The 17110-nt window shown below is 36.2% G+C and overlaps 1 protein-coding gene and 1 pseudogene across 2 annotated transcripts in view; one reads left to right on the forward strand and one right to left on the reverse strand.

The window, feature by feature from the left end:
- SOS1 (SOS Ras/Rac guanine nucleotide exchange factor 1) overlaps window positions 1-17110 on the forward strand; it is a 145492-nt gene that overhangs the window by 38442 nt on the left and 89940 nt on the right. The gene's annotated exons all lie outside the window — the stretch shown is intronic.
- LOC131808693 (U6 spliceosomal RNA) lies at window positions 10514-10612 on the reverse strand (annotated as a pseudogene).

The raw sequence follows: 17110 nt of genomic DNA on the forward strand, positions 1-17110 counted from the left end.
AGATACTTGTTCTTCCCGTCCATAGGAATGGAATATCTTTACACTTCTTTGTGTTGTCTTGGATTTCTTTCATCAGTGTTCTATACTTTTCAGAGTACAGGTCTTTTATCTATTTGGTTAAGTTTATTCCTAGATATTTTATCGGTTTTGGTGCAATTGTCATTGTGATTGTTTACTTAATTTCATTTTCTGCTACTTCATTATTAATCAATAGGAATGCAGCTGATTTCTGTATGTTGATTTTGTATCCAGTGACTTTTTACTGAATTCATTTATCAGTCTAGTAGTTATCTGGTCCTGGACTTCTGGGTTTTGTTTTTTGTGTGGGGTTTTTTTTTTTTTTTAAGATTTTATTTATTTGACAGAGACACATCAAGAGAGGGAACACAAGCAGAGGGAATAGGAGGAGAAGCAGGCTTCCAGCCAAACAGGGAGCTTGATGTGGGATTCAATCCCAGACTCTTGGGATCATGACCTGAGCTGAAGGCAGATGCTTAACAACTGAGCACCCAGGCACCCCAGGACTTCTGTTTTTTGGAGAATTTTTTGATTACTGATTCAGTTTCATTGCTGGTAATTGGTCTGTTCAAATTGTCTCTCCCTGCTTTAGTTTTGGTAAGTTTTATGTTTCTAGGAAAATACCCCTTTCTTTTGAGTTGTCCCAATTTGTTGGCATATAGGTTTTTATAGTATTCTGTTAACAGTTGTTCGTATTTCTGTGGTGTTGGTTTTTATTTCTCCTCTTTCATTGGTGATTTTGTTTATTTGGGTGTGTTCCCCCCCCCCCCCCCCGTGTGTGTGTGTGTGTGTGTGTGTGTGTGTGTGTGTGTGTCTGGCTAGAGTTTCATCAATTTTGTTGATCTTTTCAAAGAACCATCTCCTGGTTTCATTGATTTGTTCTGTTGTGGTTTTTTTAGTTTCTATACCATTCATTTCTGCCCTAATCTTTAATGTTCCTTCATTTTCCTTCCTTTTGCTGGTTTGGGGTTTTGTTCTTTTTTCCAGCTCCTTTAGGTGTGATATTAGGTTGTTTATTTGAGATTCTTCTTGCTTCTTGAGGTAGACCTGTATTGTCATAAACTTCCCTCTCATCCATTTTTGCTGGATTCCAAAGAGTTTGGGCTGTTGTGTTTTCATTTTCATTTGTTTCCATGTAATTTGTGATGTCTTTTATTTATTTATTTTTATTTATTTATTTTGTTGACCCATTTATTGTTTGGTAGCACATTATTTAACTTCCATGTAGTTGTGCTCTTTTCAGATTTTTTCTTGTGGTTGATTTCTAATTTCATAGCATTGTGGTCAGAAAAGATGCATGGTATGACTTCAGTTTTGTTTTGTTTTGTTTTGAATTTGTGGAGACTTGTTTTGTGGCCTTATGCTAGCTATTTCAGTTTCACTGTCTGCTAATTGCATCATCTTCACCATTTTCTACATCCAATTGATTAACTCCTCTTCTGCTTTTAGGTTATATTTTTCTGCTTCTTTGCATACTGGTAACTTCTGATTGGTTGATGGAAATTGTGAATTTTACATTGTTGGGTACTGGATTTTGTTATATTTTATCATGATTTATCAGTATTATATTGTGTTCTGACAAATGATTTAGTTATTTTGGATAAGTTGAATCCTTTTGAGACTTGCTCTAAGCTTTGGTAGAGCAGATCCAAAACAGACTTTAGTTTACTACTGAGACAGTGTTTTCTTGAGAACTTTACATGATATCCCATGTGTTAAGAGATCTTTCCACTGTGGCTGGTGGGAGCATGAACTAGTAACCCCACTCCTGTATGAGCTCCAGGAATTATTTTGTCTGCAGCCCATTTGGTGCTGCTTTCCTGACCTTGGGGAATTTTTCTCACTGGTTTATATCAATACTCTGCCATTGCAGATCTCTCAACCTGTCTTCCTCTGTCTTGGAAAGTCTTCTCCATTAAATGCCCTACTGCACATATTTAGCCACCTTGACCTGATTTCTGTCTCCTTAATTTGGGATTGCTGGGCTCTCTTTGAGTCCCTGCTCAGGGGCCTGAAAACTGCCTCCAGGCAGAAGCTGAGCAGTGATAGGGCTCACCTCATTTGTTTCCCTACTCTTTAGGTATCATAGTGTGAACTGCCTGTTTCCCAATATCTGAAAATCTTTGTTTCATGTATTTGGCTTTATAAATTATTCAACCTGGGAAGGTGCTTCTGGGCCTGTTGTTCTATCGTGACCAGGGACTTGTTCTTTTTGTTGCAAGTTCTGGAAGTGGGAAGGAAAACCGGAAACTGGGGAAGGGAGAGTTATTAGAGGCAGGCAGAGTGGTCCCACTTGTCCGAGCTGGCAGTTCAGTACCCTTGCAGCTTTTGCACACTTTTCCATCTCTTTTCTCAATCTGCTGTTTGCTTCCACTTTCTTCCCAAATGAGTTCTAAAAAAATTATTCCCAAATAAAATGTCCGACTTTAGTATACTTCCCAGTCTGTGCTTACATAATTATCCTCGGCCACCTTCTTACACATGTAATACCGACTTTGGTTAGAAACAGAAAGAAGGAAAATATACTCATTAGGCACTAAGCCTTTGTTAGAAATAAAACCAAGAAATAGGACCTCCCTTAGGTGTATACTGTGTGTTAGTAAGTATGCATTGCAGACAATTCATGAAAAAGACATAGTCCTTGCCCTACAGGAGCTTTTGGGGAAACAATTATAGTATACATCAGTGTTCCGCTGTTAACAATAAAAGATAAGATAACGGGCGCCTTCGTGGCTCAGTTGGTTAAGCTTCTGCCTTCGGCTCAGGTCATGATTCCAGGGTCCTGGAATTGAGTCCCGTATTGGGCTCTCTGCTCTGGGGGAGTCCACTTCTCACTCTCTCTCCCCTCCTCAAATAAATAAAATCTAAAAAAAAAAAAAAACCAAGATAACTGCAGAAGGCACAAGTTAATTCTAACTGAGAGATCAAGTGAATTGATACGAGAGTAGAGCCACAAAAAGATCATAAGGATTTCAGCTGGTAGGGTTAAGGGGAAAAGAACAGTCAAGGCAGAGGACAAGCATGAGAAAGCATGAAGGTGTGAGCAGTTCTGGGAGCAGTGATGCAGGATGCCGGCACTTCTGTTTTAGACCTCAGCTTAAACATCATTTGGTCAGAGAGGATTTTTCCCTGACCCCCAAATCTAAATTCAAACAGTTCATAAAACTGTTTCCTTCATACAGTTATAAAGATTATAAAGATTAATTAATATTTTTCCCTTCACTAAATTGTAAACGACATGATGCATACAGAGCTGTTTCTTCATTACATTCCCAGTGCCTGGTATTATATGTGGAACATAGCGGGCTATCAAGAAATATTTCCCGAATGAATGCGTTCGATGGTATGCTAGTCTCTGGCACATGGGTGTTGAATGTGGAATGTACCACACAAATGTGTCAGTGATTTCTCTTAAACCTTTATCGACATTGGTAAAATGTCTTCCTCTAAAATGCATGAAATACCAAGAGTAATAAATTTTTGACTAAAAGTTGGGCTAGTATTTCCTTTACCCTTTGTATTTTGCATTTCTTTTTTAAGACTTATACTGTTGCATCTCTTCTTGTTTTCTTCGCTAGAGTTCCCCCAAGAGCAGTCTGCATTTAGGATCCCCCCCCCCCCCCCCCCCGCTCTCTCTTCCCATTTACTCCGAGGTCGTCTTCCATTTGAGTCCCATTTGGTTGGGTTCCATTTGAGTACCATTTGGGTTCTGCTCATTCTACTCTACTCGCATTTTTCTCCAAGAGGTCACCAATTATGTGCTAATTGTTCATTAATTGGCCTTCTCAAAATACTCTGAGATTTGCAGCATTTAAAGTTCTCAGACAGTGGTTTTTATTTTGCCTCATCTTCATCTGCTTGCTGCTCAGATGTACGTGCTACCAAGGTTCCGTCCTGTCCTTCACGGCTCTGTGGTCTTAACCCCGGAGTAAGAGATTTTATCCTTCTTTAATTTGTATTGTTTCCTGTGAATGATTGGGTGAACTCCAGATCCTTGTCTTTGGCCTTAACTTCTTTCTGGAGCTTTAAGATCTGGCTAGATTTCTAGCTCTTTTTGGGTAAATTAAAGGTAGATTTTGGTTACGCATTGTTATCTTTTTTCAAAAATTATCTTTCTGTTTTTCTTTATTCCTTCATTAACATAGATCTAGTTTTCCTTTGCCAAAAATACAGAGGAAAATGAGGGAAAAGACCCAGTAACACAAGTCTAACCTAGAGCAAAGAATGTTAAGTTCTGTGAGGACTAGAACTCTGTCTTTCCTGCTTTTCCTAAATGCCTACTACACTGCTGAGCATATATATGGACTACTCAACAAATATTTGTTGCACGAATGAAAGAAATGTAAGGGAAAGATTAGAAGAACTACCTGTCAAGCTAATGTGGTCTGTAGTGCTAACTCTGATATTTATATAGTAGTATTTATTTTATTTCTCTTCCTCCTGAAGCTTGAGTTATTTTGCTATTTTCCCATAGGAATTTAGATTTTTGAACAAGTTTTGTAAAGTACCTAACTATCCTGTCCCTTGGCTACATAATAGCTGAAGGCTTAAGTCCTTCTTTTTTTTTTTTTTTTTTTAAGATTTTATTTATTTATTTGTCAGAGAGAGAGGAGCTAGAGCGAGCACAGGCAGGGAGTGGCAGGCAGAGGCAGAGGGAGAAGCAGGCTCCCTGCCAAGCAAGGAGCCTGATGTAGGACTCAATTCCAGTATGCTGGGATCATGACCTGAGCTGAAGGCAGCTGCTTAACCAACTGAGCCACCCAGGCGTCCCTTAAGTCCTTCTTTTGAGTTTGATTTACTTTACGTTTTTGATATAAATAACAAAATGGAATAAATTGAGCAGTTCATGATATTAGTCAATTCAGATTAACTTTTCTCCCTGGAGCAAACATTAAAATTAGAAATAGGATGCTTCTGGGTAAAAGTTTCAAACAAGTTTTGTGAAAATATGTCTGTCCAACATCTTTATATCAGACAAGAGTTTGACTCTAATATTCACTGGCTCTAGCTTGAATTGAAAATAAGATAAAAAGCTACTAATGTGTAACAAGACAGAGAAGCCAGGCACCTGTGCTTATTACTCCAGAACTTGGTTTTTCTTAGTACTTTGTCAACTTTTTGAACTTTTTGATGTGTGCATTGTACATATAAGCTGTTTTTTTTTTTCCTTAATTTGAGGTAGAGAGAGAAAATGCAAGTGAGGGGAGAGGGGCAGAAGGAAGGAAAGAGCGAGAAGCAGACTCGCCGCTGAGCAGGCAGCCCCATGTGGGGCTTGATCCCAGGACCCCCGTATCGTGACCTGAACTGGAAGCCGATGCTTAACCAACTGAGCCACCCAGGTGTCCCTCAAACTGTTTTGTAAAAGACAGCCTCCTTAGGTGGGAATTTAGGGTACAAAGTCACTTCTAGCTCTTTCTTCACAACACCTAAGATTTTATGATTATATGTGTTTGTGTTTCCTTTCTTCAGCTTTACTATTTACTCTTCAATAGGTATTATTTTCTATATCCTTTTTATATAACTTAAGAGAGGATTTCTATGGAGAGGGTTCAATAAATGTTTTTAATAAAAATTCAGAAACTTGTGAATAGTCAGATGCTGCATTTATGAATTAAAAGTCAGGAAAATTGTCAAAAATTATATAACATGGATTAAATATTTGCAAATATTTAAAAATAAAAAATTTCCTATAATAAATAGAAGGAATCTATACATACAAAGTTACAGAAACTTTTATTCTTATCTTAATTATATATACACAGGCCTAAACACAAATTTTCTTCCCCTACCACAGTTAACAAATTTTGGTTCCATTTTTAGAATTTAAAATAAGATTAGATGAGGAAATTAGTATGACCTAATTTTATTAGTTGTCTAATTAATCAGAGTGAAAGACCAGGATTTCTTCCCTATTTATTAATTGGTGTTTCCATAAAAATTAAAAAATAGACTACCAGTTAAATTTTGACTACAGAGCATAATATGGATTTTATTTCATTAATAAATGCAGGAAAAAAGACAGCCATTTTTCAGTGTCACTGTGCAATGTCTTTTTCTAATTTTGATCACTTTGTTAAATTTTTCAATTGTAAATATTGAATTTAAAAACAAGAGAATACTTGGGTTTTTAAAAAAGCTTTTATGACCAAAATCCTCAGAACTTTTGAACTTAACAACTATCAACATTTTTTGCTAACAAACAAGAACTATCTTGCATTATTGCTATGGAAAAATGATTCTGTAGGTTATATTTCAAACTTTATTGACAGCAGATTCTGATTTGGTTAATACTAGGCTATTATTGCAAAAAGATTTCCAATTAAGAACTTGTAGGTGGCTCAGGCAGTTAAGCATTTGCCTGTGGCTCTGGTCGTAATCTTAGGATCCTGGAATCTAGCTCCCTGATCAGCAGGAACTCTGCTTCTCCCTTTCCCTCAGCCTCTTCCCCCTGCATGTGCTCACTTGCTCTCTCAAATAAATAAATAAAATCTTAAAAAAAAAAAAAAACTTGTAAAATCTCATATGCCTCTTTGCCAGGACCAGGTTTATAGTTGCATCAGTTTCTTTGTTTTGCTCAATACTTGTTATCCAAATAACAACAAGGATATTTTGTTACTTGCAAAAGTTATATATTTATGTTTTATAACATTTATTGAAGAAAATACTTAAAACTTCCAAGACAAGAAAAATAGTTTTAAATATTCATGATAATCTTAATTTTAAAAAATTTGTAAGTATATCTTATATTTAAAGGAGTACATGTAACTTACACATTCAGTTTAAAATGAACACCTATGTACCTAACACATGGTTCAAGATTCAATTTATTTCTAATACTTTAAAAGGCCCCTATGTTTTTCTACATAATTGCATCTCCTCTCCTATCACCTGGAAGTGGATTAATGGACTGCTTACATTTCTTTACAGTTTTATCACATGTATATAAATTCCTGAACAATGCCTGATTTGGTTTTGCCTTTTTCTGATCTTGACATAAATGGAATCATATTGTTTTTATTAGTCTGTAACTTATATTTTTGCCCAGTATTTTGATTTTGAGAGTCATTTATGTTATGTAGCTTTTAGCTCACTCTTTTCACTGGTATATAATATTCCACTGTGTGAGTTTACTACAGTGTATTGATCCATTCTGATGTTGATAGACATTGGGGTTGCTTCCAAGTTTTGCTTTTCAAACATTACTTACTGTTAACATTTTTTTAAAAAGATTTTATTTATGAGAGAGAGCGAGCGAGCATGAGCAGGGACAGAGGGAGAGTAAGAAACAGACTCGCCACTGAGCAGGGAGCCCGACATGGGGGTCATACCCAGGACCCTGGGATCATGACCTGACCTGAAGGCAGATGCTTAACAACTGAGTCACGCGGGCACCCCTTAATTTCTCCTTATTAATGCCATATGTCACAACTAAAAAAATCATTAGTACATTATTATTTACTGAACTTGCGACCTTATTCATGTTTTGCCAGTTTTCCCTCCAGTGTCCTTTTTACTGCTTCATATTCGCACCCAGGATACTGCATCACATTTAGTCATCTTGTCTCCCTTGCCTTCTCTGGTCTGTGACAGTTTCTCAGACTTGCCTTATCCTTGTTGACTTTGAGAAGTGCTGGTCATGTTTTTTGCAGAATGCTCCTCAATTTGAATTTGTCCATTGCTTTTCTCATGGTTAGACTGAGGTCATAGCTTTTTGGTAAGAAAACTACAGAGGTAAATTGCCATTTTTTGTTATAGCATATCAAAGGTACATGTTATAAACATGACTTGTCATTGTTGATGTTAACCTTGATCACAGGGCCAAGGTAGTGTTTCTTAGCTTTATCCACAATAAAGTTAATCCTCCATCCCCCATCTTTTACATATTATATGGAACTGGATTGTAACTGAAGCGTATAGTATTAAATATCCCTCCCGCAACTTCTAAAGAATATGGAAAAGATAGGGGAGGGAGTAACTATGTAGTTGCATATATATATATAAAGGAAATAACTATATTTCATATAGATATGAAAATAACTATATTTCATATAGATATGAAAATAGACAAATAGACAATTTCCCTTTATTTAGGAAAATAAGTTTATATTTGTTTCATATATCTGTTTGTATCTGTATCAGAATGCGCTCATGGATATTTATTTTATACTTCGGATTATAATTTTCTTGCTCAAATTTTATCAGCTTTGATCATTGGGAAGTCTTTCATGTTGACTCCTGTCATGGTTTTCCCTTTCTTTCATTCCTTCTTTTTCCCCACTCTGTGACTTTTTGACATGCTCTACACTTTTGGGTTTGGGGCACTTTTCCCTTTCTAGTACTGCAGTATGCTCTAGGCTCATTCTGTATATTCCCGTCCCCAGACCTAGAATCAGCCATGTCTCTAAAGAACGCTTCTTTCTCTTTTGGAGACTGATGTTAGGAACCAAGATCAGGGCACTGAATGTGCTCCTTGTTAGTGAGGTATGTATAAGTACCTTTAGGCCCTCTTAGTGGACTGAACTAGGAAGTACATAGGTACATACTGTATGCACATAATGGTAACATGTAGGTGTATTGTTTGATTTTTGTTGTTCTGTTTGAGAACATTTAATTTTAGTACCTTTTTTTAAGGTCTCATTTTAGGTCATGGACAGGGTAGAGAACTTAGTTGAAGGTAACTATGATATTGATATCTTGTCTTTTTTATGAAAAGGTCTTTTTTGGGGTGCCTGGCTGGCTTAGTTGGAAGAACATGTGACTCTTTGTCAAGGGGTTGTGAGTTCAGGTCCCACATGGGGTAAAGAGAAATAAATAAAACTTAAGAAAAAATAAAGGTCTTTTTACCAAGACCCTTTTAAGACACAAATAGTCCTCAAGTCATGGACATTTTGTTTCTAAAGTCCAATAACTGAACTTTTTAGAATACAGAGTAAAATTTCCCTTAGCACCAGATATATTGAGTGTAGTAATTTTTTTAGCATGGCCTACAGAAATCTTTTACATTATATCTCTTGCTCACTTCACCTCCTACCATCTTCCCATCATGCTTCCTTATATTCTAATCATACCAAACTGCTTGCTATTTCCTAAACTGCAGTATGTACTCTTGTATCTCTGTGTGTTTACTTACAGCATTCCTGCCAGATTGCCTTCCTCATTGATTCACCTGGAAGAGTTCCATTCATTTTTCAAAAGTCAGATCAGGTTGTAGACCTTTTATCAACCCCCCTCTTAATATCTCCAGAACTTTGAAGTTCTTTCTTCTGTGTTAATATTTTTCCAAGTGTGATCTCGGGATCCCTTGAAAGAATCTTCTGAGGTATTTTGTTAAAGATGCAGATTGTGGGTCCTAACCCCAGATCTTTGCAAAGGGAATAGTAGGAGTGGGGTGAATTTGCATTGGTGAGAGTCTCTGTAGGTGATATGCAGTATTTTTATATTCCACTCCAATATTTTTAAATGAAAAATTTAAAACCTACACAAAGTAGCCAGAACAAATCTTCATATGCCTGTCACCTAGAGTTACCTAGATTTTGCCACATTTACTTCTTCATCCACCTGCCTCTTTATCTTTCCTGAAGTACTTTAAAGCAAATCATGTTCATCAGAGGTCATTTTCTCCCTGTGTATTTCAACATGCATTTTTTTCTTACATATTCTTATATATTCATTCAACTGCAATGCCATTATCATAGTTTTCAAAATTAACAATTTCTTGGTGTCGCTAATAATACCAGTCAAAACTCAGATTCATCCATTTTTTTGAGAAGTGTTTTTGCAGTTGGCTTATTGGAATCAGAAGCCCCAAACAACAACAACAAAAAAAAGCCCCAAACAAGGACTGTATATTAAATGTAGTTGTTATGTCTCTGAATTTTCTTTAATTTACAGACCCTTCTCTCCCAGTTGACTTATTGCAGGAACTGGGTCAGTTGTCATTCAAGATGTTCAACATTCTGGATTTTTCTGTTTACTTCCTTGGGGTAATATCTAACTTATACGTGTCATAGTTTCTATAAATGGAAGTTAGCTTTTGAATCTTGATTGGATTTATTTTTAGCTTTTTTGGCAAGATTACTCCACAGGTGGTGCTGTGGCTTTATGCTGCATCAAGTGTGGCTTCAGTTTTAGTGATATTAACTTAAGATTGATCAGGGGATTCTCAAGTGACAACCTTAGCCCTTCTTTATAAAAGATTAACTCTTCATATAATGGTTTCATCTGTTGGTGATTAATGTCTGAATTTATGTTGTTCAAGTTGCAGATGGTTGGTTTTTGTTTTGCATTCCTTTTACATTTGTTCTCTGGAATCCTTCTGTAAGGAAGAATTCCTCATCAATTTGGATTTTTTGGTTATCCCAGAGTATAGTTTGGACAGGAAAAGAAAGATGTATATTAATTATTTCAGGATTAAGAATTGGTGCCCCAGTTATTTTCAGTGCTATTTAATGAGTTTGGTATTTTTTAAAACATCCTTTTGACCTCCTTGGTTTTTATAGATTCAATGTATTTCATGAGTTATCCTTGTACAGGGGCCATACTAATCGTCTCTGTATCATTCCGAATTTAGTAAATGTGCTACTGAAGCAAGCACAGTCAGTGTATTTCCGATAGTTACAATAGATTTGGTTTTTGAATTAGCCCATATTTTGAAAGTGAGGAACCTTTTCATAATATTCCTGTGTTTTGTTTTGTTAAGACCCATTCACCTCTGAGAGCTTCCTTGCTTTCTGATACAATAAGATGTCCCAGGTTTATAATGTCATTTACAATGTGGTTTTGAATGAAGGGTTAAATATGTATGTGTTTTAAAAATTCTGTGTGTGAATATTTCCTACTATAATTGAAAATTTCTTCAGATGGTATGAGATAGAACTTTTCAGTAACTGTATTTCCTATAATTTAAAGTTGTTGCTATATGTTAGCTGTATCTTTTTTCATTGCTTTTATTGTAAAAGTTACAGTTGAAGTTATCTTTATTATTTTTGTACATGCATTTTTTTTTTTGGCTATATGTAGTAGTCCAAGGCTACTTCTATAGTGTACACAAGTTCTCAGATTATTTATTTATTTATATTTTGCTCACATGGCCAAATATGTGATGAGTAGTTTTAAATAATTTTTACTTATTGCAGTTAATTCATTGTAATCATTTCACATTAGTAAAAAAAAAAAATTTTGACAATTGGGACTAAGTTATTTGCAAATATCCATTTAAAAAGCCCTCTTCACATCCTGTACTTATGACAGCTAATAGGTTAATAAGTAAATATATCTCATCCATAAAAACCCAGTAGTTAGGTAGTTTTGCTACTTGAGTATTTGAAACACTACTAGGAGAAATAACTCTCTACAGCCAAAAAAATTAAATACAATAAAAAATTTAAACCACTTGATAAAAAATTTCAGCTTTGTTTCACTATAATACAAGAACCTTAAACTGAGGAGTTCAACTTGAATTTCTTATCTTTTCTGCAAAATATCCTCTTCTTGGAGTACGTAGGTGGGTTAAAGTGGGTTAAAGCCTCTGCCTTCCGCTCAGGTCATGATCCCAGGGTACTGGGATCAAGCCCCACATTGGGCTCTCAGCTCAGTGGGGAGCCTTCTTCCTGCCTCTCTTAGCATGTCTCTCTGCCTACTCTGTCAAATAAGTAAATAAAATCTTAAAAATCCTCTTCTATTTACTAAGTTGGTGGTTCTTGCCTCCAAAATAGTTATCCAAACACACCTCCTCACTTACCCACCTCCCAGTGTTTCTACCTTGGTTTAGGCCTCCACTGTTTCTTTTTCCAGACCCTGTAGCATCCTTCCAACTAGTTTTGCTTCCTTCAACCTAATCTTCATTTCAACTCATTCTTCGTACTGATACTAGAGAAATTCTTCTGCAAAGGGATATAATTATGTCAGTGTCTTGTTTAAAACCTTTCAATTACTCTATTTCCCTGGTAACTTCCCTACTTCTTAGGATTAAACACAAGTGGGCCTTCCCAGGCTTAGCCTTCCCTACATGCGCTGTTTGGGCCAGCTCTTAAAGTTCTCCCAACATATCATTTGGTCTTGGCCTCTATAATTTTTTATATGCTAGCTTTTTTAGTAAAAGCCCTGCCTCCTAATGTGCTGCCTTTCACACCTTATTCATCCTTTATAAGCTGCAGTTCATGTGTGTTTTCCTTGGGAAGACTTCTGTTTTGTTTTGTTTTTGTTTAAGAGAGGGTGCAAGCTGGAGGAGTGGGGAGGGGCAGAGGGAGAGAAACTCTTAAGCAGCCTTCATGCCCAACATGGGGCTTGATCTAACAATCCTGAGGTCATGACCTAAGCCAAAATCAAGAGTTGGAAGCTTAACTGACTAAGCCACCCAGGCGCCCCACTTGGGAAGACTTCTGATACTTCTGATACTCTCCTCATACCCATGAGCAAGGTCACTCTTTTTTTTTTTTTTGGTCATCGCTGTACCTTATATATAACTCCATTTTAGCCCCATCACACTATGTTAATTCAGTTGTGTACATGTCTAGCTCCTCTGTGAGCTGAACTCTTTGTGAGGGTAGATGTTATGTCCTTATTCCTCTTTGCATCCCCTGCAAATAAGAGGAACTCTGGAAGAAAAAATAAGATTGTTACATATATGGGACTAAAAGCTAATTAACAGTCTCCAAGAAATGAGAAAACATTTTTAGTCAACTTAATTATAGAAAAAATTTAAGTTCTCTGATTTGTTTTATTTTTGTCTCTTTTAATTTTTTTTACAAAGAATTTTTGCTTTGGTTTTTAAATCTATGAATGAGGAAAGATAAGCACCTAAAACATAAAATGTTAGCTAAATAAATACACATCTAGTGTATTTGTAACACTAAGAAAGAAATGTTAACCGTCCAAATCTTTACTTGCTATGGCAAAGATTTTGAGAATACAAGTTTTATTTTGTATTCTGTTATATTTATAAATCAAAGTAGCCGATCTGGGCTCCAGATAGGATGAAATACACTCTAGAAGCCTTTCTCGTTCTTCAGAGAGCCATTAGCTAGAAAAGCCTATGAAAAATTCATCAGAGTTCAATGTAGCATTTTCTGGCAGTTTACCCAGGGGATTGCTGAATACACTGAGAAGACTCCTGTATCAGACAACTAGGGATTGATACAGACCTGATCCCTTTGTTTTTTCAGATTCCACAAAATCTGGCAATAATAGCCCACAAAGTTGCTTCTGAATCTGTTAGAAACCAGTAGAGACAAAATGGACCATCTCTAAGATAGATATAGGAAGTCTTTAAAGTACGTTTTTGTTTTGTTTTAAGTTTTATTTATTTATTTGACAAACAGAGATCACAGGTGAGCAGAGAGGCAGGCAGAGAGAGGGGGGGAGGCAGGCTCTTTGAGAGCCTGCTGCAAGGCTCGATTCCAGAACCCTGAGATCATGACCTGAGCTGAAGGCAGAGGCTTAACCCACTGAGCCACCCAGGCGCCCCAAGAATGTTTAAAATTCCATGTGTCATCTTTTGTTGAATAGGATGATTCTACCTTAAAAGAATTACTCACTTTCATGATCATATAAAATTCTTACTCATGGCTATCATTAATTCTTTAGTGAAATTCTTACATTTGCTTTATTTAAATTACCCAATTGTATTTTTAAAAATATATGAACTTTTTGATATCAGTAAATGTAAGTATAAAATATAATATTTTAAAAAACCGTATGTATGGGAAAATCCACATCTAGTGTATAAACCCAATTCTAAATGCTTATTATAATTGGTCTCTCTCTCTTTCTCTCTCTCTCTCTCTCTCTCTCACACACACACACACACACACACACACACACACCCTATACATCTTCAGTGAATATCAGCTCTAGATGACTTCTGAAGGCTGTCATAAGATTGGGCAGGGTAACCTCTTCTGTATGGTCTTCAATAATTTGGATCATTTGACCTATTAAATACCTTGAGTACCACTTAAATGGAATGGAACACTTTAGCTGTAACACTATCTCACAGAAAAGAAGTGTTTTTTGTTCTGTCTATACAGGAAATGCAATACTACTTCTGTCTGCTCATTAAATCTCTTAACAGCATCTTCCTTAAAAGAATAAAGAGCAAAGTCTGTATTTCAGGAATTGGTGTTCTTATCTTGAAACATTTACTGTTGTCCATGCTTTTCAGTTGGAGGTTTTAAAGTATTATTTTTTTAAGGAAGTAATATAACTTATTAGTCTCTTGTATGAACGAACCTTGTAATTCTAATTGGACAGATTTAAGATATGGTAAAGGTTAATAGAAACTTAGAAGAACAGCAGGCATCATGCATTATTTTCTGTTTAAGCCTAATTCTTTGTGTGATTAATTTACCTAATAGGTTTTATTTGGCTATTAGTAACCATAAGTGAATAAAACAGTTTGAATTTAAATTTCTAAAACTTTATGAGTATCAAGTTTGTTTAAACCATAGCATTTCACCACTCTAGTTATATACAGTTTATTTGATTCTGCATAATTATCTATTTTAGTTCTGTCTTTATATGTTGAATGGTTTCTCCTAAGGAGTTTACGCTCCTGGAATCATCCAAACTCTAGCCTTACCACTACCCCTTTTCAGTCTTTATTCTAAGAAAGATATTTTATTCCTTTCACCCCTGCAACCCTAAGGCTTTGAGTATACCATGAATGTCATGGATTTAGAGGGAAAAGCAAAGAAAATATGATTCTAGAACTAGATAAACAAGGCCCTGCCCAATTAGATTATCACTGTCCATCCAGTAGACAAGGGAACATGTAATTATAACTCAGTATGACAAACTGATAACAAAGAAGAGGTATCCAGTACAAGCATTAGCAGAGTGTAAGGCCCCTATAAGCAGAGACTGTTTTTGGTTTATCACTGTGTATCCAACATTATCAGAGTCTGATACTTAATAGAGTCAATAAATCATTTGAATGAATGAGATTAATTCTCCCTTAGAAAGACACAAGAAAGAAGGAAGTCTTCCCAAATGAGGTGAGACCTGGGCTTTGAAAGTCAGACAGGCAGATAAAAGGGTAAGAGAATGAATGATAGGCATGGAGAACGGTGAGTGAAACTGCATGCCATGTTTTAGCAAAACGCAAATAGTCTGAATTGCTTCGGCATCAAGTGTAACCTGAAGAGCAGCTGGAAGTGGAGATATATTAGTGAAGAATTATGTTGTTTGCATGGGTTTCTTTGAAAAACAAACAACATTTTAAAAAATAATCTGATTAATTTGCACTTTCCAGAACACTTTCTAAAATGTGTTCCCGAGGTACCTAAACCTCAGAGGGCTCTGATATTTTTAAAAGTTAATTAAATTTATTGTTGATTAAATATTTTTATTTGAGGGGCACCTGGGTGGCTCAGTGGGTTAAGCCGCTGCCTTCGGCTCAGGTCATGATCTTGGGGTCCCGGGATTGAGTCCCACATCAGGCTCTCTGCTCAGCAGGGAGCTTGCTTCCTCCTCTCTCTCTCTCTGCCTGCCTCTCTGCCTACTTGTGATCTCTGTCTGTCAAATAAATAAATAAAATCTTAAAAAAAAAATTCATAAGTATTTTTATTTGAATATTATCTCTAGCATTTTAGCTGTATGTTGGATATTCAGTATATTTATAATTTCATAAATTTTACCTTATTTGTAATTTTGAATGAAAATGATTATACCTTTTCAGATTATAGAGATTTATAGTGGTGCCTTTGCATTTATTACTTGTAAACGTTTATTAAAGTGTGACAGCATACGTTCAAGCCAAGTGTTTTGTGGAAGCCCACCAGGTGATTAGATGCAGTTTGTGGGTATTTTCCTTATGCTGATGGGGCTACTAGGATACTCCTCAGACTCCAAATTTGACAGTCAGGGGTTTAGTGGAAAGAGTGATGGCCCAGACACCGGGAGGCCCAGCTTCAGTATTTATAACATTGCTAGTATTTATAGCATACCCATTCATAGGTATTTTCCTTTTTCTCATTTGCTAAATAGTGGGGCTGAGTTAAATGACTTCTAAAGTCCCTTTTATTTCTAAAATTCTGTGGATTTTGTAAATCTATAGCTGTATAGTTCATGTGATTCTGAAGCCTTGGACAGGAATGTAATCCCCAATTATAGCTATGGTTTCCAGTACAACATCTTGTGAAAACAGGGGCTGCTATACTATGATTTCTAAAATATACTTTCATTTTGGGCTACCTGGGTGGCTCAGTCAGTTAAGCATCTGCCTTCAGCTTAGATCATGATCTGGAATCCCAGGATCAAGCCCTTCATCAGGCTTCCCGCTCAGCAAGGAGTCTGCTTCTCCCTCTAACCCTCCCCTCTCATGCATTCTCTCTCTCTGACTGTCTCTCAGATGATAAATAAAATCTTTAAAAAAATAAAATGTACTTTCATTTCTTAAATTTAGCTCTATGTGTGAGATACAGTTTTCCTTCTTATAAGGGCTTTTTAAAAGATTTTATTTTTTATTTTTTTAAGATTTTATTTATTTATTTGATAGAGACAGCGTGAGAGGGAACACAAGCAGGGGGAGTGAGAGAGGGAGAAGCAGACTTCCCACCGAGCAGGGAGCCTGATGTGGGGCTCCATCCCAGGACCCTGGGATCATGACCTGAGCTGAAGGCAGACAGCTGAGCGAGGCACCCCTTTATTTTTTATTTTTAAGTGATCTCTACACCCCATATGAGGCTTGAACCTTATAATCCAGCAATCAGGAGTCACATGGTCCACTAACTAAGCCAGCCAAGTGCCCTGAGACATAGTTTTTCTTGTTAAGTACTTTTATAATTAAAAGTTCCTTTTTCTTCCCAAGTCATATTAGAGATTTTGATAGGATAGGTAGAGATATCTAGCAAGTGTTTGAGGTGTGTGTCTAAAACTCAGGAGAGAAGTCAGGATTAGAGATAGCTTTGCAGTCATCTGGATAGATTATAGTTTAAGATGTAGAACTAATGAGATTGGGGGAATGAATAGAAGAAGGGAATAAACAAATGACAGTAGAATCCAGAGTAGAGGAAAATAAGGAACTTCACAAGAAAATGGAAAAATAAGAGAGGTAGAATAGATTGTGCCACTGATGAGAAAAGAGAATTTTAAA

This window comes from Mustela lutreola, chromosome 9 (genome assembly GCF_030435805.1).
Source record: "Mustela lutreola isolate mMusLut2 chromosome 9, mMusLut2.pri, whole genome shotgun sequence".
NCBI classification, from domain to species: domain Eukaryota; kingdom Metazoa; phylum Chordata; class Mammalia; order Carnivora; family Mustelidae; genus Mustela; species Mustela lutreola.